Below are 23458 nucleotides of genomic sequence, written 5' to 3'. Positions count from 1 at the left end.
TTATGCTCTCAAAAGAACACATTGTTGACCTTAAACAAATAGACAGCCAATTATTTCTCCAGCAAAAATGAGTTTATTCAGGATCAGCAAAGAATTGCAATTTGAGGTCTGCAGCCATGGCAAGCCAGGCTCCAGGGCCCAGCAGCAAAGGGAGGAGGAAGTCTTTCATAAAGGGGAGGAGGAAGTTGGGGGGGCTGTTGTAAACAAAGGGTCCATTGGAGGGAGCTCAAAGTGTAGTAGGTTTTTTTGTTCTTTTTAAAGATTTTATTTTTTCTTTTTCTCCCCAAAGCCCCCTGGTACATAGTTGTATATTTTAGTTGGGGGTCTTTCTAGTTATGGCGCGTTGGACGCTACCTCAATATGGCCTGACGAGTGATGCCATGTCCACACCCAGGATCCAAACCAGCAAAACCCTGGGCCGCCGAGGTGGAGCATGGGAAATTAACCACTCAGCCACAGGCCGGCCCCTGTAGTGTTTTTTTTATTGGCTGAGCTGTGACAGTCTCTAATTGGCTGAACTTCTTGGTGATCAAGAAGAGGAAATCTTTCTTCTTCTTGTTGGGCTCTGCTATCAAGTAGGGCATGAGAGCTCCCCCTTTTGACCTCCTGACTCCATTTTAATGAGGTTTCTGTTTATTAATTTCCACATTTTCCCCTTTTGATCAAGATCTTTTTCTGAAAGCATTGTTGAGCAAGAGTCAGATATTTTTGGTTTCAAAAGGCTTTTGTCTCTCGAAGCCAGGAAGGACTTTTTCCTGGGTGTTGTGTCCCGTGTCAGAGGGAAAGTGCATAGATTGGAAACCTATGGAGGTCCCATTTGAGTAACAAGGAGGGGTAGAAGGAAGAACTGTCAGGACTTTTTATCTGAAGTCCTTCCACATGTTATCAAGATCATGGGCACGGGAGATCATCTGAAGTGTTACGTCATCATCAAAAGTTTGCCACCAACCTTCTAACAGGCATGGTCTGGACATCTTGGGAAAGCTGTCTCATCAGATGTCATCTGCTTCAATTCGGGAAATCTTTTTTAAGTCCCCAGATGATGTACAGGTCCAGTCAGGGTTGGGTGCTGCCTTCAGGCGAGTCACGTGAATCCAAGAGTCTATTCCCTGGAGTTTGGTGGCACCAGGATTAGTTATAGTACCTGATAGTGTCTTTCCAGTGAGATTGAAGAGCATCCTTCTGGAGGGGTCTTTTCTGATAGATGAAATCTCCAGGTTGTAAGGTGTGATGCTGAGGATCTTCATCTTCCTGGAGCGCACTGTGAAAGGACTGCTCTACCAAAACATGGTTAGTTTTAATAGAAGCAATTAGGTCTTTGCAGTATTGAAATATACCTCCTTTTTTCAGCTGTGGGTCAAAAGAGGCAGGAGCCAAGTGCATTGGGTGTCCTGTGACTACCTCAAAGGGTGAGAGTCTATGAGTTCCAAAGGAAGAGGTTCTGAGATTTAGAAGGACCAACAGCAATGCTTTTGGCTGAGGTATTTGGAGGGTCTCTACACGTTTTGCCAACTGAGTCTTAATAACGCAATTAGTGCATCCAACTAGATCAGAGGATTGTGTAGCAAGCACAGTGGGAACGTTGTAAGACTGGCCAAACAACGCAGACTTGTCAAATTACCTGACCAGTAAAATGGGTTCCTTGACCGCTATGAAGCTCCAGAGGAGTTCCTCGGGTAGGGATAACCCTTTCCAAAAGGCCTTTCACCACAGAGGAGGCAGTAGCCTGTCTGCAAGGGAAGGCTTCAGTCCACTGAGAAAACACACAGACCATGACTGAAACATATTTATATCCACGAGATGGGGGAACTTGTCTAAAATCCATTTGCCAAACCTTGCATGGTCTGTTAGGCAGTTTAAATTGTTCAGAAGCAATATGAACAGGCTTCCCTGTGCTGTATTTTGGACGAGTGGGACAAGTGAGATAGGCACTTTTTGTGGCCTTATTAATGTTTCCCGGGCAGTATTGATTCATGAATGCTATCATTTTGTCAGTAGTCTAATGGTTTAATGCAGGCACAGTGGTTAGGAGTGGGAATTTTAGACTCTTGGTAGGTCTGAGTTGTTATTTGGTCTGAACCAGAGCTTTTTTTTTTTTAATCAAACCAAAAACTGTTGAATTTCCAATCTTGCTTTTCCTTTTTTGAGGCCAATTGTTGAGCTTCTCTAACCAGTTTTTCTAAGTTATCATTTGGGGAAATGACAGCAGTTTGGCTATTGTTGGTCCCTTTAAGGGCTACATTTCTTGTGGAAGTGTCAGCAAGGTGATTTCCTTTATCTTCCAGAGAGTCAAGTTTACAATTACAATTTAGTAATAACTAAAGCAGCAGGTAAAAGCATAGCATCCAATTATTCCTGAACATAGGGGCCATTTTAAATTTTATTTCCCCTAGAAGTAAGGAAGCCACGTTGCTTCCACAATATTCCAAAATCATGAGCTACTCTGAAAGCATATCTACTATCAGTATAAATATTGGCAGTTTTGCTAAAGTACAAACCTATGTAAGAGTATATCGTTCAGCCTGTTGGGCCAAAGTAGCCATAAGTAAAACTGCTGCCTCAATGACATCAAAAGGAGAGTCAACAGTGTGCCCAGCACAGTATTTGCCTTCGTCACCTTTCCAATAGGAACCATCAGTGAACCATAAGAAGCCAGTGTTACCCAAAGGAGTTTTCTGCAGATCGTTCTGAGGAGGCGATTCGTCAGCACTGAGCAGCCGTGAGGGACTTCGTCAGTAACAGAAGGGAGAAGAGTAGCAGGGTTAAGCTTATTACAACATAAAGCAGTTATGTGAGGAGCGGTTAACAAAAGGATATCATAGGAGGGGAGGCGGCTGACTGAAAAATTGAGTGTAATGAGAATTCAGCAGGGCTTCTATTGAATGAGGTACAAAAATGGTTAAAGGGGATCCCATAATGATTTTCTCATTGGCCTTGACCAAAAGGGCAGGGGCAGTAATGGCTCTAAGGCAAGAGGGTATCCCTGTGCCACAGGGTCCAGCTGCTGGCTAGAATACCCTGTGGGTCGACGGTGGTCCCGTGTTTGGGTGAGTACCCCAAGGGCATTCCCTTCCTTTTCATATACGAGAAGAAAAGAGGGAATCGGATAGTTGGGATGTCCAAGGGCAGGTGTCATCTAACTTTCCTTTAAGGCCTTAAAGGCTATGTCATCTGTTCTTCCCATAAAGTTGAGTCAGAGTTGTTGTTCTTTAATAAAACATACAGAAGTGTGGCCATAGAGAGAAATTTGGAATCCAATTTTGGCAATAACCAACTAGCCCAAGAAAACCTTGCAGTTGACACTTAGTTTTGGGTTTGGGGAAACTGAGGACACGATGAAGCCTATCTGGATCTAGGGGTAGCCCTTGTTCTGATATAAGATGCCCTAAATATCGAATCTGGGTTTGGGCAAACTGCCATTTTTCCCTGGCCACTTCGTGTCCCTTTAAGACTAAAAGCTGTAGCAAGTGGATGCTGTCTTCCTGTGAGGAGGCTCGAGAGGGAGTGCAAAGAAGCAAATCGCCCACATGTTGCAGTAAAGTAGAACCTGTAGGGAGCTTTACATCATCCAGATCAGCCTTCAGGATTTGTGAGAAGTAAGAACGGGGTCTCAATAAAACCCTGAGGCATTGCTGTCAGGTGACTTGTTTTCCTTCCCCAGTGAAAACAAAAAGGTATTGGCTGCCTTCATCAACTGGAACACCAAAGAATGCACTGCATAAATCAATCACAGTCAAGAATTTGCTTCCAGTGGGGATGGATGTTAGTCACGTGTACAATGAGGTGTCGAGGGATAATAATGTTGTTTGCTGCTCAGAGGTCCTGAGTAAACCTTCACCTTTAGCCCTTGGGTTTTCTCACAGGTAAAATAGGAGTATTACAGGGACTAGTACAAGGGAGAATGAGGCCTTGAACCTTGTGATCCTCTGTTATGGGCTTTATACTTTGAAGGGCTTCTTATAGGATATTGATTAATCCCTGGCAGAGGTTTTGAGGAATTTATTTGAATCTTGATGGGAGATGCGCTGTGAATTTTATCAATATCAGTTGAAGATTTTCCTATAAGGAGGGTGGTAGCTGATTCAATACGGTTAGTGTTTCCAGCATCAGCTCTAGAACCGTCAGAGATGGAGCAAATAAAAGATGTCAAAGGATCATTTAATACTTCTGGTTGGCTGTTTCGATGGCTACTATCAAATTCCAGAATTATTTCCCCCTTTCGGGAGAAAGGAATTCTGGCATGATACTTTTCCAAGAAATCTTGGCCTAATGAAAGAATAGGGGTGGAGGAACTAAGGAGACGAGGATATGAGTCTCTCAAAGGGCCTAAACCAAAGGGAACAGGTTCAGAGACAGGAGCCTTTTGAGGTTTGTTAGAAACCCCCACTATTTGAACTGTCGTAGGACTTCAAGGAAGGGCTGTTTTACGTAGTGGGGTTGAGCACCAGGAGTGTGGCTCCAGTGTCAGGACAGAAAGAGATTCATCTCCATCTGGAGAAAGGCTTCTCTAAGCCAGTTGAGAGGGAGGGCTGGGAAGAGCCCCTGCACTTCCTCAGAGCCCATCATTGAGGACACTGGAGAGGCCCCTTAGAGGGCTGAAAGCACCTGAAGCACTTGCGTTTGTAACAATCTCCTTTCCAATGTCCTGGCTCTTTGCAGTAATAACAGAAACTAGGAGGTTTTTGGTTTCACTTAGGGGCCTTCATTTGCTGGAGTTGAAGACTAATAATTTTAAGTCTTTCTTTTAGGTAACTCATCTAGAGTGTGAGAGAGTTGGTTTGCCAACTAAATCTGGAGTGGACAGTTTCCCATTCCATCCCGGTCCTTTTTCCTGGAAGGGAAAGCTCCTAGATCAGCCCATTAATAGAGTTAAAATTTCCCTGGGTGGAATCAACCTCTGAAGGAAGAACAGTATTTTCTTTAAAAACAATCTGAGGTTGATTGTAATAGTCACAAACAGGTTCATCAGGTTTTTGTGCACGAGATTGAATTTTGTTCCAATCAACAGGCTTTGGGAAAACCCAAGAATTACTGGATGAAGTCACCTAGCGATTGTCCGAGCCTAATCATACGGCAGGTTAGCAGGTTGGCATCCTGCTTTTAATTCTAGAGACCTTTCAGGATTTTCACAATTTGCAGTTTTCAGCCAATGCTGGGCCTGGCCTTCACCCACAAGCATATGAACTAGCTGATAGAAGTCAGAGAAACCAGGTTGATAACTTTGAGTGACGATATTAAATGCTTCAGCAAATCTGTGAGCATGTTCGGTTACTTTGGGAAAATCTTTGACAATGGCTCGCCTTCATGTTTAATCCAAGAAGTATAAGAAATTAAGGGTTTAGCCTTTGGATCCTCAGAAGGCTTAAATTTAAAGGAACACATTCTGATCCATTCAGAGGAAGAGGCCTGGGGAGAGGACGAGGGAAAAGGGCAAGTTCAGTGAACTGAGTGTCTAGAGGAGGTGAAGATGGTGCAAGAGGGAAGGCGGAAGATGGTGCCAGAGACATTTTTGCTGAAACATCTTAAAGTAAATTTCAGACATCCTGACATTTCACTCTTGCTGTGGGTTGAATTATGTTCCCCCAAAATATAGTTTGAAGTCCTAACCCCTGATACCGCTGAATGTGACCTTATTTATAAATAGGGTCTTTGCAGATGTAATCAAGTTAACATTAGAGCATACTGGATTAGGGTGGGCCCTAAATACAGCAACTGGTGTCTTAATAAGGAGAGAGAGATTTGAAGTCATGGAGAGACACACAGGGAAGGTCATGTGACGATGGAGGCAGAGGCTGGAGTTAATGCTGTCACAAGCCAAGGAACACCAAAGATTGCCAATAACCACCAGAAGCTGGGAAGAAGCGAGGAACCGTCTTCCCCTAGAGCCTTCAGACAGAGCGGGGCCCTGCTGGCACCTTGATTTCAGACTTCCAGCCTCCAGACTGTGAGAGGATAGATTTCTGTTGTTGTAAACTACCAGTTTGTGGTAATTTGTTACATTAGTTCTAGAAAACTAAAGCAACCTCTAAATACAGGTGTTACCAACATGCATGTATTTCATAGGAGTAAGGACATTCTTCTCATAACCAATATCATTATCACACCTAAGAAAATTAACGATAATTCTATAATATCCAATCCATGATCAAAGGGATCTAATTGTCCTCAAAATATCTTTTGTAGATTTTTTTTTCATTTTGGTCATGATCCAATCAAGATATTTCATATTCGTTTGATTGTTACGTCTCTCTACTTTCTTTTATACTAAAGTAATCCACCTTTTTTTAAATGACATTAACTTTTTGAAGAGTCCAGGTGTTAAAGAAAAAATATTCTCAAATGATAGGGGAGACTTTATTCAAGATTATTGCAACAGTGGAGAGAGATCAGGCTGAACACTGAATACAACAAGGACAAGTGGGGATTTAGAGGCAAAGAGCAGGCTGAGGGGGTCAGGGGATAGAAAAGTACTAAGAGGAGACATCAAGGGTAGGGAGACTCTTGCCAAACTGCCCCAATAGGATTCTTGCTAAAGACAGGTCAAGGGCTTAGACATCAAGAGCGGGGTATGAGGAACTTGATCAGGTATCAGGGGCGATCAGATATCAAGGGTGGAGGGATGATTTAGCAGGATTCTTGCTAACACTGGCCTGGGAAGGCCCAAGACAGGCTGGGGACCAAGGTTGAGACCTAGTCAAAAGAGGGTTCAAATGAGCCTGACTAAAGTCTGGTCAAGGAGAGAGCAGACAGTTGTCTTGCCGTGTGTTTCACACTGTGAACTTGTCTATTTGAGTCCTCTTGGTGAAATTTAACTAGTGCCTCTATCCCCATATTTCCTGTTAACTAGAACGTGGGTCATGAGGCTTGATTAGATTCATATTAATCACTTTTGGCAGGAATAATTCATAGGTGGTATTGAGTATTTTGGATTATATCACCTCAGAAGATACATAAATGTTGCACTATTAGCGATGCTCAGTTCGATTGCTTGGTTAATAGGGTGATCACCAGATCATTCCATTGAGGGGGAGTTTTTCCCTGCGATAATTTGAAAGTCATCTGCACGTGATACTTTAACCTCATGTGAATATCTTACTCTCTCTTACTCTTTCATCCAATGGTTCTATTGATAATCTTTGCCTAAATCACTTATTTTATTGGGGGCTGCAGAATAGTGATTTCTAATTTCTATCATTTCTCCCATTTTTATTAGCTGATATTTCCTTTCCTTTCCCTCTTATTTTGAATATCACTATGGACACGTGGATTTTATCTTATTCATTGTGTTACTAATTACAGTCACATGCCACATAACGACAGATCACATATACGGTGGTGGTCCCATAATATTAGTACCATGTAGCCTAGGAGTGTAGTAGGCTATACCATGTAGGTTTGTGTAAGCACATTCTATGATGTTCACACAGCAACAAAATTGCCTAACAATGCATTTTTCAGAACGTATCCCTGTCATTAAGCAACACATATCTGTAGAGTCATTATTCTTTTTTTTTTTTTTTGAGGAAGATTAGCCCTGAGCTAACATCTGCTTCCAATCCTCCTCTTTTTGCTGAGGAAGACTGGCCTTGAGCTAACATCCATGCCCATCTTCCTCTACTTTATATGTGGGACGCCTGCCACAGCATGGCTTGACAAGCAGTGTGTAGTCCACACCTGGAATCTGAACCGGCGAACCCTGGGCCACTGAAGAGGAACGTGTGAACTTAACCGCTGCACCACCAGGCCAGCCTGAGTTATTATTCATTTTGATGCTAAAATTGTTCCAAATTTGGCCAGTAAGACTTACTTCCAGCTAGATCCTATGTCTTTGAATACTTCCTCATCTTCTGGCACTGTCTGATGTCCCAGGCTCACTTTCCTGCCCCAGACTTGGGATCAGCCATTTCTCCAAGGGACGGAAAACATGGTCACCCTTCTCAATTACCCATAAATACAGGTTACACCTGTATTTAGAGGTTGCTTTAGTTTTATCCACTTAAAATAAGCTTAATAGTCGCTAATGTTCATTAGATGTTGTGTGCCAGGCACTGTGCCACTGTTCCTGTGCATCACTTCATTTACGTCACATACTAATTCTTTAAGGCAGATACGCTTACTTATCCGCATTTCACGGATGAAGAAACCAGGGTGTGGAGAAGTTAAGTAAATTGCACAAGGCCACTCAGCTAGCAAGTGGAGGAGTTAAAATTGGATCAGATCATTCTGACTCCAAAATCAAGCTTGCAACCACCGTGCTCAATTGCCACTTTTGCTAGAAAAAGAGAAAACTCCTTAAGAGAACTGAACTTTATAATGTCTACAATTTTTTTTTTAAAAAGAACAAAAGCCATGCTTTAAGATGATAGGCATTAAGCAAAATTTAAAGAAAGAAATCGTTGAGAAATCTGGTACCTTTCTCCTTAATTCTAAATTGCCAATAATCACAGTTTAGGATAACCTTGTGTCAGCCTGGAATGTGATTAGAAAGCTTTCTTACAACTCAACCAGGAGCCTTATCATGGAATGAATTGGAGCAGGGACTTTGGACCAAGTTAATGTTAAAAGCCTTTCAAGCTTCTCATAGCTACAAGCATTTTTCTCTGCTTCTCAGGTGGTCTATTCAGAGCCTAAGCTGGCCAGGTTAACGAGAGGGGTGGCTGGGGGAAGAGAGGGAGAGCTGCTATAAGTATGTAATTGTGTCCTGGTTCTCATCGCCGTCCCAGGGTGCTAGTGAAGGGGGAACTTGCCAAGTCAAGGGCTGTGACTGCTGGGAGGAAGGGGTCCCTGTTTCTAATCTGCCCAAAGGTGCCCTATGCGATCGCAGAGGCCCCATCTGAGTAAAGTTCTTCCTGTACAAAACTGACTGTTCCGGGTTCAAGGACGGGTGACTCTATTAACTCTTGATGAGAGAAAACTTCCTCCTCCCAACAGGAATTTCCAGTTGTAGTTAAGAGCCTAGGTGTAATCTGAAATTTAACTGTAATTACATTCACTTAGAGCGAAGGTCGCTCCTCGCAACCTGCCAGCTTTCTGCTTTCCTTCTTAGGAGGAGAGTTGCTGGACTTTTCCCCATTTTCTCCTTTTCCACCTTGACCTTAGGGTCCAGTTAAGCCTGGGGCCGTGTTTAGTAAGGAGCCTTAACCCAAGTCTCGGGCCTGTCCTCTCCCACCCTCTCCCTCCTTGGGTCTTTGCCCAGGTCAGGGCAAGGTAGCTGAGTACCCAAGGGTGGTGAGGGGTATTCCAGGGAGAGATAGGTGGGGACCCAGTAAGATAAAGAGGAAGAATAAACAGAAGCAGATGTGCCTTCTGTCCAGGTCCCAGCCCATGGAAAACAGGAAACTGGGATGGCAGCTGCTCAGAGCCTGTTTCCAGGGCTGGGCCTGCCGCCTCGGAACAGGAACAGGTGAGGCTTCTGGGTCCTCATCTCTCCGCTGGATCCTGTTTCCCTTCCCTGGGGACAGGCCAGAGGAGCTTTCCCTCCCTATGTAAACAAATCAAATATATTCACATTCTATCTATTATCAATGCCAATGATTCCTCTAAAGTTTAAAAGATACACACAGACAACCATTCTCACATGAACTACAAAGGTGGAGACTACAAACACACACACACATAAGCACAAACACAAGCACCCATCTAGGTTGAGATTACAAAGGTGACACTAATCCCCAGGAGTGATCATCCCCCAAAAATCCACAGTTATGGGGCCCCTCCAAAGGATGAGTTGTCCAAGTTTTGCTAAAGAGCTTTCGGGCCAGGGTAGAATGCGGGTGAACAAGAAAACCTCGAGCACCCTTTCTGGCTCTAGGATCCTCTGGCTCTCAGGGCTGTTTTAGGCTACCCATCCCCAACCCAGAAGGGATCAAAGCAATCGAAACTCTGGACCTCACCGGTGTGGATGGCAGGGGCTGGGCCTTATCATTCTACAGAAATGCTTCTCATGCACCCTGAACTGACTTAAACTTTTTCATTTTTAATATTACCTAAATATGTGCAAATTTAAGCCTATGTATAAACTCCTTGTGCTTATAAGTAGTCTATAGTCATAAAATTCAAGCAGGAAGGAAGGGAGAAGCCAGGGCTGACCCACCCACTCCTGCCTTCAGGAGGTCTCCAGTCAGGGCTTTTGTTTCTCCCACAGAGATCTGCTGGGACACACTGTGGTTCCAGCCTGTGCTGGGTGATCCCTGGGCTCAGGTAACACCGCACCCCTCCACCCCTCCAGGCTGGCAGTGGCGGTGACTTCCTGCTGTTGTTCACCTCTGGGCTGTCTCCCCCTCCGCTGTTTGGAGTCTTAGTTTTTGCATCCTGGCAAGTGCAAGGTCGGGCGGGAGGCAGCGTTTCATAAGGGTGGGGAGTGCAGGTGTCATAGGCAGGATGCCCCAGAGCCAGCTCTAAGAGGGAGATTTCTGTGTGGAGAGTTTATTGGAGTATGCTCAGCAGCAGCAGCTGTGAGAGCGAGGGAAGCAGGACTGGGCAGAGGGAGATGCTGAAATGCAATGCAGCCCGGGCCTCGACCCCATGAGGAGCTCTGAAGACAGGAGGGCCCTTCAGAGTCCTCCCGATCTGAGGCCAGGGTGGGGATTTCAATCCACATGGTTGAGCTGAATTTGGGCTGCCCCCAGGAAGGGGCTAGTGTTGGATGTTGGATGAGGCAGCTCCCTTCAGGCAGGGCTATTCCTGGGAAGGGACTGGCTATAAACTGTCATCAGTCCTGAAGGGGAACCTGGGCAGAGGCCACAGCATCCGCCTCAGGGTCAAAGCCCAGCTCTGAAACTTACCAGTTATGTGACCGTGACCGAATTCCTTATCCCTGTTCAGCATGTGTTTCAGTTTCCTCATCTGTGAAAAGGGAAATTGTGAGGATTAGAGACTGTGTTCCGTGGGGGAGAGGAAGCCTCCGCCCCTCTGCTGGCCTCCCTCCAGGGAGCTGCTGTACTCTGTTTGGTCAGCATCCAGGACGCTGGCTCAGCCACATTTATGAGGGGTGGGGCTCCTGTGCGATTAAGGGTCGTGTGCCCAGGTGTGGCCTTCTCTCCCACTTCCTGCTCCCAGGGGCTGGGCGGACCTTGCTCTCCTGGGTGCTCCCCAGCTCTGGGGAGGGAACAGGAAGCTGAACCAAGATCCTCTTGCGGCCTGGCCTCCTTGCCAGCCCTGTCTTCCTCCCAGGAGCACTGGCTGGTTGAGCCTTTGCCTCATGAGGTCCTTCCGTATGTATGTCCTGCTGGTCTCTGCTTTGCCCAGAGCCCAGGACTAGTAACTTGTATTGTGCATGGATGACAGCATCCTGTCCATAAGACATGTCGCTGGAAGGGTGGTATGGGGAGAGCAGAAGTCAGGAGCCGGCTGACTTCAGGCTAGATTTAGCTGCATTTGTTCCATCTAGAACCCAGTGTTGACCTTCATGACTTTTCTTGAAAAAATGGATACAGCGACAATGGGCCTGCACTCCTTCATGGCAACACTTGACTGGAGCTGAGCAGTATCTCCCTCAGCAGAATTGTAGGAGTGGCCTTGACCCCGGTTTTATGGGGAAGTACTAATTATGTACTCCAGAGTCAGTCAGCCTGAGTTTGAATCCTGGATCACTTACTAGCTGTGGGACCTTGAAAAAGTTATTTCTCTGTGCCTCAGTTTTCCCATCTGTCAAATAGGACGATGAAATAATAGTACTCATCTTACAGTGTTGTTATAAGGATTAAACGAGTAAGTGCTTATAACAGCACACAGTATGATAGCTATTGTAATGACAACAGATGAGTTCCCATTGGGTAGAGTAGACATTTATGTAAAGTTTCCATAAACATCATTTTATTATCTTAGTGACCCCCAGATTCCCAGCAACAGATTATAGCTGGTCTAAGGAAACTTACGTTGGGAAAGTCACTCTTTCATTTATGAGGCCCCCTCCCCTGAGCAACGCAATGGTCCAGGCTGCCCAGGGCGTGTGGGGACCTCAGCTTCTGGTCTTGCCCTGCTCAGAACTCTATCTCGCCAGAGACATGAAGGGAAGCGCTGTGAACAACCAGTTTAGCTCCCTGCCAGCGACCTCCAAGAGCACATCTTGATATCCCAAGACATTCTCAGTCCCCTTACTAAATGGTCATGATTTATCAACAGCAAAGTCTTCCAGGGCGTTTCTGGGCATTTTTATTTCCAGCCTGACTTGCTGGAATTTCCATCACTCTGCTTGGGGTAATGAGTTCCAGGAGCTTCGTACCCACCAGGTGAAGCTGGATTTTCTTCTGTTATTCCTGAATAATTCTCTCAAGCTTTAAACAGAGCCCTCTGGTTCTAGTTCAGGATTTGGCAAAGGAGTTCATGACTACCCTAACCATAACATTCGTGATCAAACAGATGTTATTCCTTCCTAGCCTTTATCTTTCCAGATGGAACAACCCTCAACATATTTACTCTGTATTTTTATGGCAGCTTCCCTATTTCCTTGACAACTTTGGCTGGCCCTTTCTCTAGTTTCCCACTGTCTTTCTTGAGGTGTTATAAGCACATAGGACAGAAGTCTCTCCCCAAACACAAATTCCCCAATGCCACATTCTATTACACTCAGGTGCATTTCCAAGGACCACATGAGAATTTCAGTTCAATACATGCAAATTACAGCTATTTGGTTGAAGAGGAATGGAAAAAGAAGGGATTTGGAGCTGGTGAAAGAAAAGAGAGTGAAAGCAGCGGGCAGAGCAGAAGCAGACGATTTTGCCCTCGAGGTGTGGGAACAAAAAGGAAGGTGAGATCTTAGAACTCCAACTCAGAACCCCACCCCAGAGCCACGTACACAATCGTGCAGGAAGTGTCCTACCCCATGACACCCTCCAAGGCGGCAGGTGGGGGCTGCAATCCAGTCCTCACCTACTCATGGTGGTCCTGGGGGCTGGGCTGCATCAGCCAGAGGGGATTACCTTTTCCCGATTTGCATAAAGACACCTTGTGGATGGGCGGCAGCATCAGCAGCCCTGCCCATTTCTGTGTTGGTCAATATGGGGACAGCTGTGTCCCCTAGATAGGGAGGGCAGAAAAACCCAGGTCAGAGCTCAGCTCTGGGTCCTGATGTGCTCTGCCATTGTCATTCATCCAGTGAGTACTTATTAGCATCTACTAAGTGCCCAGCACTGTTTTAGGTGTTAAGAAGACAGCGTAAATAGACCAGACATGGGTCCTGCTCTCATAGAGAGGACGTTATAGTCAGGGGAAAGAAATTAACAAGGCAAATTTAGACACCAAAGCATCATAACAGTCTAGGTCAGGGGTTGGCAAACTATGGCCGTTGGGTCAAATCCAGCTCTTGGCCTTTTTTTGTAAGGCCCATGAGCTAAGAATGATTTTTATATCTTTAAAGGATTGTAAACCAAACAAACCCTTTAGAGACACGCAAAGCCTAATTATCTACTATTTGGCCCTTTACATAAAACGAAAAAGTTTGCTGAGCCCTGGTCTAAACAGTGACTTGAGGTGCTAGGGTGGTGTAGCAGACCCTTCTGGCTGCCTCCCCAGCACCCATCCGCATCCCTCAAATACATGGTAGCCTTGAGATGTGGGTAGCCTGGGGCTTTAACTGCTTAAGCCTAATTAGGGTCCTTCCAGCAGTGACTGGTTCAGGGTTACACCAATCAGTGTGTGGGGTTCTCCTGGGCTAAGTGATTGGGTAGGTGAAGCCCAGGACTTTCCTTTGAGTGTTGGAAGGCAAGAAAGTGTCTCTTTCTGCACAGGGTGGGATATGGATGTGAGCCCATGGATTGCTGCAGCCATTTTGCTAATGTACAGGAGGTTAGCATGAGCATAAAGCTGACCCACCGAAGAGGGGAACACCCAGAGAATCACAGAGAAAAGGATCCAGGGACCCGAGCATACCCTGGCTGGAGCCTGATTTGCTTCTGGACCACTTAGTTCCACATGCCAATAAATTCCCTTCAATGTTTAAGTTAATTTGGATTTCTTGTTTCTTTTGACCAAAAACATCCTAACCGATATAGATGGTCAAGGAAGAAGGAGGTGATGTTTGAGCTGAGGCAAATGAGAGTAAAGATCTGGAGGAGAAACCTCCCAGGCAGAGGAAAAGGCAAATGCCAATGGCCCCAGGTGGGCATGAGCCAGGTGCACTTGAATAGCAGGCGGTCAGTGTGCCACGGGGAGAATGGGATCCGGTGAGGTAGAGCAGAGGGCTGGGTCTTGGTGGCCAAAGAGAGGAGCTTAGCTTTTGCTCTAAAGGCAACAGGAAGCCATTGTTAGTTTGTTTTTTAATTTTTTCAACTGATTTTTATTTACATACAGCAGTACAGTGCACAAAGCTTAAGGGCACAGTTTGATGAATTTCAGCACCCACACACATACACATATGTCTCTGTCACCCAGATCAAGAGTGTTTTCAGCCCCTACAAGCCATATATGTAATTCTAAATTTTCTAGGAGCCATATTAGAACAAATAAAAAGAAACAGGTGAAATTAATTTTAATAACGGATTTGATTTAACTCAATGGGTCCAAAATATTGTTTTAACATGGAATCAGTATTAAAGGTGTTAATGAGCTATCCCATTCGTTTCCTTACCAAGTCTTTGGAATCCAGGGTGCCTTTTACAGTGACAGCACACCTCAATTTGAATGAGCCACATTTCAGGTGCTCAATAGTCACATGTGGCTAGTGGCTACTGTATGGACAGTGCAGGTCTAGAGAGTAAGGCGAGATAAATGGAAATGAAGCAAATAGCATCCACTGATCAGAAGTCATGTAAGATGTAAGCCGCTGACCCTATCTCTGTTTAGAGTACCGACTTTTAACTTTCATCTTAGTGAAATTAAGTTCCCACCCAATCTCAGTCCCCTAGCCTTATGTTCCTCTAAGGTCTCAGATTACTCAACCCAGAATTTTCCCACCATGAGGGGTTTAGTTCCCTCTTGAGCTCTCTTATGAATGGAGTTGTCATTCTGCACATTCTTAGGCAGTAGGAAAATCTGAATGATACGTTCCTCATTTGACCAGTAATTCACCAATTTCACCCTTGAGTTATCTCAGACTTTTCAGATGGAAGTCATTCTGCATCTGTGGGTTGCAAACCTGGCTGGTCATTGGAATCACTTCAGAGTATGCAAAACAAAACGAAACGAAACAAGTAACACACATCCAGGACCTCCTGGATATCAACCTGGAGATGTGCTCAGCGACGTGCATTTTTAAAAAGCTCAGCAGATGACTGTGATGAACATTCAGCCTTGGGAAGCACCAAGGATTATCCACTTTGCTGAACAGGCCAGAGACTATCTGGCACCATGGCAGAGACACAGTGAGTCCTGGAGTGACAAATCCTCTAGGAGCAGAACTCTTTTCAGCAATGTCCTCATGGCCATGGGAGGGGTGGGGTGTTTTTGTTCTCTCAGGGCTGGGACGCTGGCAGTGGCTGAAGTGAAGGCTTCAGAGGTCCCCTTGGGTGTATCCTATTTTAGGAAGGCAGAGCCCGGCCGATGGGACAGGAAGAGGCATCTCCAGTTGGCAACCAATATGAGAGAAGATAGAGAGGGCCATGGGACTCAAGTTGGCCTGAGGGGTGTGGGTAAGGAGGACATCCACGGTGGCTAAGACATCCTCCTCCCCCTCATTGTGTTTTACCTCTGCTCTTGGCTTTTCTGGTGGTGACTCAATGGAATCTCTTCTCATGCATAGGTGTCTAATAGCAGAGCCAACCTGTGTTTCAATGGGACAATTGGAAAGAGCAATGACTCAGGAAAAAAAAGAAATTAACCCAGCCCTCTGGTTTTTATTTTAATTGCTGGGTGTGCCCAGGGCACCAGAATCATAAAGCAGGCCTGGTTTCCTTCCTTTGTTGAATTTAAAGGGCCCTGGATTTGCAGTTAGGACACCTGGGTTCCAGTCCCAAAGCAATCACTAACAGCCTCACTGCCCCCACTGGTCAAATACAAGTAATAAGGCCTGTCTTGTAGGTTATAGTGATTACCTGATAAAATCGTTCATGTGAAAGCAATTCGGACGCTGTAAAGCACTACGTACACAAGACGCTAACGTTTCTAGTAGGGAAATGACCCAGGACATAGAACAGCGGGAGAACCCTTCACCAGCTTCTGAGACGCTCAGGTCAGGAAGCGCGTTTCCTTCCTCTGCCCTCCTCCCTTCTTCCTTTGCCCCCTCATTGGCCACAGGGCGTGCGCCTTACAAATGGCAGGCAGGCGCTCTAATCCAAATGAATACGTAAATGAACGCGCTCCTGGTATTTTTGGTCCTTTATAAACACCTGTCCGGGGCTTCTGGGAAGGCAGCCCCCAAGAGAATGCTGTTGGCCAGGTCTCCAGTGGCAAATGTTTCCAGTGGCAATTCCTCCGCAGCCCGGCAGGTTTCCAGTGGTTTGGGATCCCCCTGCGTCTATCTTTCATTGGCTGACTGCTGCTGGGATGAGGAGAGACAGCCCTCTGTGGTTCACAGCCGAGAATCCCTTAGGGCTGCTTGCGCCTTCGCTGCCCCCTGTCCCCAAGCAGCCCGTGAGGGCGCGGTCCTCTTTCCCGCGCTGTCTGTCCCAGGCCGCTCTCCTAGTCCTGCCGAGTCCTAGGCCGGGCACCTAGAACCTCTGCTCAAATTGCCTCCTTTGGGAAACCTTCTCGGCTAATGGGCATCTTTCTGGTCCTTTACTCAGAGGCGGAGCATCTGGGCCTCCCAGGGCCACGCACGCGAGCTGTGCCTTTGTCACTTTCTCAGGCCCCGCACCAGCTGCGTTAAAATGCTCCTTCCTAACGCCTCTTCTCTGCTCCCGAAATACAGGTCGAAAGATGCAGTAAACTTCCTGGCTCCTTCCTGAAGAACGCCAAGGTTTAAACACACTGGGTCCCAGTCAACAACCGAATAAAGTGGAAAATTTTTTCATCACTTACAGAAAGTATTTTCACTCCGCAGGAACAGCATTTCTAGTTCCTCAGAGCAAGCTTATTTTAGCACCACCGAGCAAGAGAACACCAGGGCAGTTAGGGGCGCTTTCTAGCGGCTTCTCCACTCCCCCGCCCCCATTTCCCACCGGGCTGTCATTATCCCCTCGCCGCTCCGGGCGGCGAACCCCAAGGGCCAGCCTGCGCGCCCCTGGAGCTCCGGCCCCTCGGACCACGGGCCGCCGCCGCAGCTCGGGACGCCGGTTCTCGAGCCGGGCCGGGCCGGGAGCTCCGCGGGGCGCGGGGGTGCGGGCGGGGCGGGCGCTGCCAATCGCCGCGCGCCGCACGTGCGGCACGTCTCCGCGCCCGCTCCGCTCGGAGTTCCAGGGCTGGGGGGAGGGGGCGTCGTGGGGGACGGGGTGCGCAGAGGGTTGGAGGTGTGACAGCGCAGGGGTCGGGGCTTTGGTCGGGGGTCTGGAGATGTGAGCGCGAGGAGGTCCGGATGTTCGCAGGGGGCGAAGAGAGTGTGAACGCGCGGGGCTGGGGGGCTGTGTGGGAGTCTGGGGAGTGTGAGCTCCCCGGGGAACAGGGGCGGGAGGGTGTTATCGCGCAGGGCTGGGGGGCTGTGCAGGGGTCTAGGGGGTGCGAGCGGGCGGGGGCAGGAAAAGGTTACTCAGGAATGGGGGCGGTGCGAGCAGGTCGGGGATGAGCAGGGTGTGGAGAGGGTGTGAACGCGCGGGGGTCAAGGGGGATGCTTAAGGGTCTTGGGGGGCGCGGGGAGGGGCGGGGGAGCACGAACGCGCCGAGGGAGCCCACCTGAGGTACCCAGGGCCCACAAGAGGGTCCGCGCCGATCAGCCGCCTCCGTGGCCAGTTAGAGTGCCAGGAAACTCCCCAACCCGTTTCAGCCTGTCTCTGCCCCTCTCTGTCCATAAAAACTGGGCCATAGACGGGTGGGGAGGGGTCTGTCGACCTGCGTGTCCACCGCCAGCTTAGCCTCCTGCCAATCCATGGCAGGAGGGCAGGGCAGGGGACTCCAAATGCTGGGCCCAGAGCACCTGTTGAGGAGGAAGCAGACCGTTTTAGGCACCTCCTTCACCAGCGCTCCCTTCTCTCCCACAATCTCCGCCATCCCCGCTAAAAGAGAGGTATTTTTTTTCTGGTTGTGATTTTCAAACACAGAACCATCAAATGTGTAAGGCAAGGGGCGGAAGCCCAAGAATCAGGGCTGTCCGAGTGGACTTAACAGTGAGCAGACAGGAAGAGAGGGGACTCCGCCTGCAGGGGACCAGACGTTATTGATGTCCACTCTGTGACAGGGCTTCCTGCCTGCTCGTTAATGCACAGGGCGGGGTGGGGGTTAGGGGGCGATAGGAAGGCATCGGGACCAACACGCTACACACGTCTTCATTGTCGGGTGTCCTGTTTGGGCCCCGGCAAGTCCCACGTCCCAGCGTGGAAGCCAGCTGGATGTAGCTGTAACTCACTGTGAGTCCCGTGAGCTGTACTGCTGTTTACTCTCCTTAAAAGGCTGTAACAACTTCCGGAGGAGGAATTCCCTTTGAAGTGTGGGCAGCTTTTCTTCCTCTGACTTCACTATTGTCTCCTTTGATGTGGGATGAGCCAGGCTTAGCAGAGACTGGCTACCGGGACCGGCAGATCAAACGCCACTTCAAGTTCATCTCCACCAGGAGCATGTAGTGAAGGGCAGATTGAAATCCTCTGGAAAGAATCTCAAATTTTTCCATTTCCTGCTGTTTTTTTTTTAAATTAATAGAGTACATATTTTTCAAATGTATCAGTCAGTTCTCCATGCCTATGAAATTACAATGGAAAACCTTGGGCTAAAGTGCTCCACTTACGTTATTTCATTTAATCCTCACAACAGCTCTGTTAGGTAGATAGCATCCCCACTTTGTAGATGAGAAGTTCAAGGCCTGGGTCACACAGCTGGCTGACTGAAAGCCTGCCTTCTTGAGCACTGCCTTCATTAAAAGTTAATTGGATGAATCAAACCATGCAAAACACCACGGTGCCTGCCTGGCACACGGTAAGCACACGGTAACCGCACGATGAAAGGTGAGCTATTCTTCCAGTCACTTATCATTACAAATAAGAAACACAGAAGTTCTCTCCATTGCAGTGACAAGTTCTGCAACAACCGTCGGCAGCAGACCTTGATGCGTTCTTTTAGAAATGTTTAGGGTTTTGCTTTTCTCTGGTTAGAGCCATCTCCCAATGGTGTTGGGCGTGGAGTCCTGAACAGGTTGCCCCCTGACTAACTATGCAGTATGTCTTCCCGTAGAGATTTGCTCCCAGACTTGAGCTGTCCTTCCCAGCTGAAGACTATTATCACAACCATGCTATTGGGGCCTCAGCTGGGTGCTTTGATGTTCATGACTTTAGAATGAAATGGAGAGTGTGTGTGTGTGCGCACGTGTTAATAACATGGATAAGGGAATTTGATTTTGTCTTAAAATTTCACAATCAAGTCAACATTATTTATTAAATCATTTACTTTTTAAAAAGTGCTGCTTTGGGGGTGGGGAGTGTCCTCTTGAAGGCCCCACTAAGTTAAGAGAGCTACTAGGAATAATCTGAGGCAGTGCGGTGGGGGCTGTCCTGTGGACAGATGTGCCCTGGGAGACTCAGAAGGACAGCAGTTAAGCTGAGCTGCCAAGTTGGTTGTTAGCAGGACAGGACGGGGAGGAGGCAGGAGCACAGAAGGAATTATAACTGAGGTGCACGGCAGAGCCCCAGTGAGGGCCTCTCTTTTGTTAAAGGCTGGTGGGAGGCTGAGCACAGCCAGGCTTTGCTTGTAACACGATGAGATCGAAGAAGGTATAAAGAAGTGACACAGGGGAATAATAGAAATGGTAACAAATGGTATTTATTGGATACCCGTTATGCTCTAGGCTCTGTGCCAGGGGCTTCACATGCTTTATGTCATTTAACCCTATGAAGTAGATTACTATTATTATTCCCCCTTTACAGATGGGGAAGCAGTCCCAGGGTGGTTAAGTCACCCAATATTACCCCACTAGTCAGTGGCCCAGTCAGGACTCCTGCTCTTGGCTGTGTAACTCAGCTATGTGGGAATGGAAGTGTTTTGCTCTTTTGTGCTGAGATTCAGTTTATAATTCTTGTCGTGGGGAAAGTTAGGGACTTCCTGGTCTGACTCCATCTGAGAAGACACTTTTGAAAAGGAGTTGTCTGAATCAGAGAGAAGAGGAGAAGGGAAGAGTCAGATGGCCAAGAAGGGATCAATGAGAGGAATTGGGACAAATGACACAGTGGGACAATGCAGTGATTGGTATCATTGTTGGGGAGGAGCAAGAGTGCCTTTAGTGGTGTGTGATCAGGGAGAAATAAAGAGAGATGGGACCTTGGCTACATTCAGTAAGCAGCAGCAGGCAGCGAGCTCATGGGTCGAGGTGTCAGAGGACAGGGTTCACACTAAGACGTAGGACCTGCAAGGTAGTCAGTTTGTTTCAAAGCATAACAGTAACATCTCACAGTTTTAATACAGTGTTATGGGCTGAATTGTGTCCCCTCTTAATTCATATGTTGAGGTCCTAACCCCCAGTACCTTAGAAGTGACCTTTGGGAATAGGTTCATTTCAGGTGTAATTAGCTGTTAGAATGAGGTCACACTGGAGCAGAGTGGCCCTGATCCGATCTGACTGGTGTCCTTATAAAAACAGGAAATTTGGACACAGACATGTCAGCATGAAGGGATCAGGGTGATATGTCTGAAAGCCGAGGAAAGCCAAAGATTGCTGGCAAACCTCCAGCAGCTGGGAGAGAGGCCTGGAACAGACTCGCCCCCACAGCCCTCAGAAGGAACCAGCCGTGCTGACACCTTGATCTCGGACTTCTCCAGACCTGTGAGACAATAACACTCTGTTCGTTAAGCTGCTCAGTTTGTAGCACTGTTGCGGTGGCCCTGGCAGACCGATACGCGAGGCCACATATCTGATGGCTACTCTGGCTGTGATTGGGCCCTCAGATTTTTGGAATCTTGCTTTGTAGAAGCTGAGAGGACATGTTTTATATAAAATGATCTCCTCTCTCTTTCTAACAGAATGATACATGTACACAGTTTAAGAAGTGGAATGGAATAAATACATAAACATTGTAGTGAAAAATAACAATGGCCCTCATCCTTTACCCTCTACGCTCTCTCCCCAGAGGAAGCCGCTCTCAACTCTATAACCTTTCTCCTGGTATTTACTTCCCTTTTTCCAAGTAATGTGCTTCTATTACTATTTCTTGATTTTTTGGGTTTGGACACTGCCTGTTGACTTTCAACCATGATCGCTGAGGAGTTACTCCCCCACCCCGTGTCCCTGTATCACAGTATTTAATGAAATGATTGGTGGTCACGTCATTAGGACTACACTATTAGACATATGCTATTAGACTCTTGTCCTAGGGGAAGCTGGCAAGCCACCATTCATGTCACCTACGTGCAGAGGTTCACGGTTCTGGTTTGAGCATGTTAATCATCTGCCGGGCTGAGCCAGGTCTGAATCCAGGGGTGCAAATGACTGGAGAACTAGCAACTCCTAACCTCACTCCTATGGAAATTGGTGTTTTTGTTGGTTAGGTTTTTGGGGAGGAGGGAGCAGAGATTTGCCAAAAGTTTCTTGCAGGAGATTCTGAGTGGACGAGAGTGGAAGGTGCATTTTCTCCTCCTAGACACGGAATCAGCACCGCTGGGTCATGCAGAGTGTGGGGGCTCCAGGGCATAGAAGCAGCCCCCTGGTCTGGAGCTTGGCAGCCTCACCACAGGCACTGTGCCATTAGCAGTGGTGGTCCCCAGGCTCCTACTGGTGGTTTGGGGGCTCTGGACCTCAGCCAGAGAAACCAGGGCAGAAGAAGGACACACTAATGGCTGGGACTAATTAGGGGCCCCTTTTGAGGACTCCCTGAAAGACCTGGGGGAGACTTTGCAGGGGTGGGACTGAGGACCTGCATTCATCTGGGGGCTCAGGATGATTGTGATTTGGAGTAACCATCTCAAGAGGATCTGATTTCTACCCTGGGCTCCTGGAAGCTGAGTGTACACGCATGTTTTCTTCAGAATGATTCAGGGAGATAGGCAAGGTATTTTTACTCCTACCTATGGATGGGACTCAAAGTCTCAAAGAGGCTTATATCCTTAAGTGACAGAGGTGCAATTAGACGCCGGGTCCAGTGCTTTTCTACTTCCATTGAATATGAAACTCAAGTTTCAGGAAGGGAACAGGGGACATAACAGCTCCATTGTACAAGTTACTGGTCTTAGGTATGAAGTATTTATTACATTCACTATGGGCATCACATTTTAAGGGCAACAAGAATAGACTCGAGCACTCCCTAGACTGAAATAAGCTTCTTGAAAACAGATCAGGTCTGTCCTTTTCAACGTTATATCCCATTGCCCAACAAGACCTGGCATGTAGAAGGTGCACAATAATAATTTATTGGATGAATGAATGAATCCTGGGGATGATGAAAGACTTGGAAACCAAGTCCTTTAGGAAGGAGTTGGAGGAGCTGAAAGCATTTAGGTAGGAGAAAAGCACAGGAGAACTGGCTTCAAGTATGAAAAGCCACAGTATGAAAGAGGGATCGGATTGATTTGTGTAACTCCAGGGCAGAGCAGAGACAGCCCAGGGGGCAGGACAAGAGCCAGTGGGCAAAAGTTAGAGTAAGACCGATTTTGGTTCGAAGTAACAAAAAAGTTTGCAAGAATTAAAACTGTCAAAAATGAAAATGGAATGCTTGGAATGACCATAAGCCGTGGCGGTTTGTAAAGGAAAGACTGATTTGGGAAGGAGGTTGAGCTGTAGCCCTTGCAGCCGAGTCTACAGAGAAAACAATGCAGCCACTTAGTGCTGGAGAAGCCAGGGGTCCATCTCCCAACTTGCTCCCGGGAAACCAGGCTGTTGTGGTCTTCACTGGCCCTTCTGTCTGCCCCCAGGAGGAGCCAAGGACCTTTGGCCTGTCCAAAGGGACCCCATGAGCCTGTCCATACTGCAGAGGCACACACAAAGAAACATGAACAATGTAGGTGGTGCCCGACCACAGTAGGGCAGGGTTCCTGGGGAAAGGTACTGAGGATCGCAGGACTGGTGAACAGGCTGTGTCAGCAATTGAGGGGGAAGGCGCCACAGCCAGGGGGTGTGAAAAGGAGTGAAGACATTTAGAATGTCTCTACAGGAACCACAGGACTCCTTGGCTCACTGAATGTGGGAGAAAAGGACAGAAGGTTGAAAATAATTCTGAATTTTCGTGTCTAGTAGTTGTATGTTCACAGAAGAAATCGGGAAGGAGAGACATTTTAAATACAGACAGTGAGATGCTGCTGGAGAGAGGCCTCGCATGAGCCCAGGGTCTGGGGGAAAGGGTGGAACTGTGAACCACTGCGGTATTTGGAACTCGTCAGTAAAAATTGGAGAGATGAAGTCTTGTGGAAAGAAGAGCTCTGTGTGAAAGAGCTGGAGAAAGAAGATGGAGCCTGAAGAGCGTGCAGGAAAGCCACACTGTCCCAGAGCTTTAGGACACATTCTGTTTTCCTTCAGTACTTT

At 47.3% G+C, this 23458-nt stretch overlaps 1 long non-coding RNA gene across 1 annotated transcript; it reads right to left on the bottom strand.

Moving 5' to 3' along the window:
* Positions 1-241: 241 nt before the first annotated feature.
* LOC111773266 (uncharacterized) lies at positions 242-18597 on the bottom strand. Its single transcript, XR_002807640.2, has 4 exons — positions 18371-18597; positions 17701-17941; positions 10785-10845; positions 242-1277 (listed from the first exon to the last, which is right to left on the bottom strand). It is a non-coding gene; the product is annotated as an uncharacterized lncRNA (long non-coding RNA).
* Between the last annotated feature and the right edge of the window lie 4861 nt (positions 18598-23458).

Source organism: Equus caballus, chromosome 4, assembly GCF_041296265.1.
Source record: "Equus caballus isolate H_3958 breed thoroughbred chromosome 4, TB-T2T, whole genome shotgun sequence".
In the NCBI taxonomy this organism is placed as follows: Eukaryota; Metazoa; Chordata; class Mammalia; order Perissodactyla; family Equidae; genus Equus; species Equus caballus.
The sequence above is the reverse complement of the archived record's forward strand: the minus strand, read 5'-3'. Positions and strand labels throughout refer to the sequence as shown.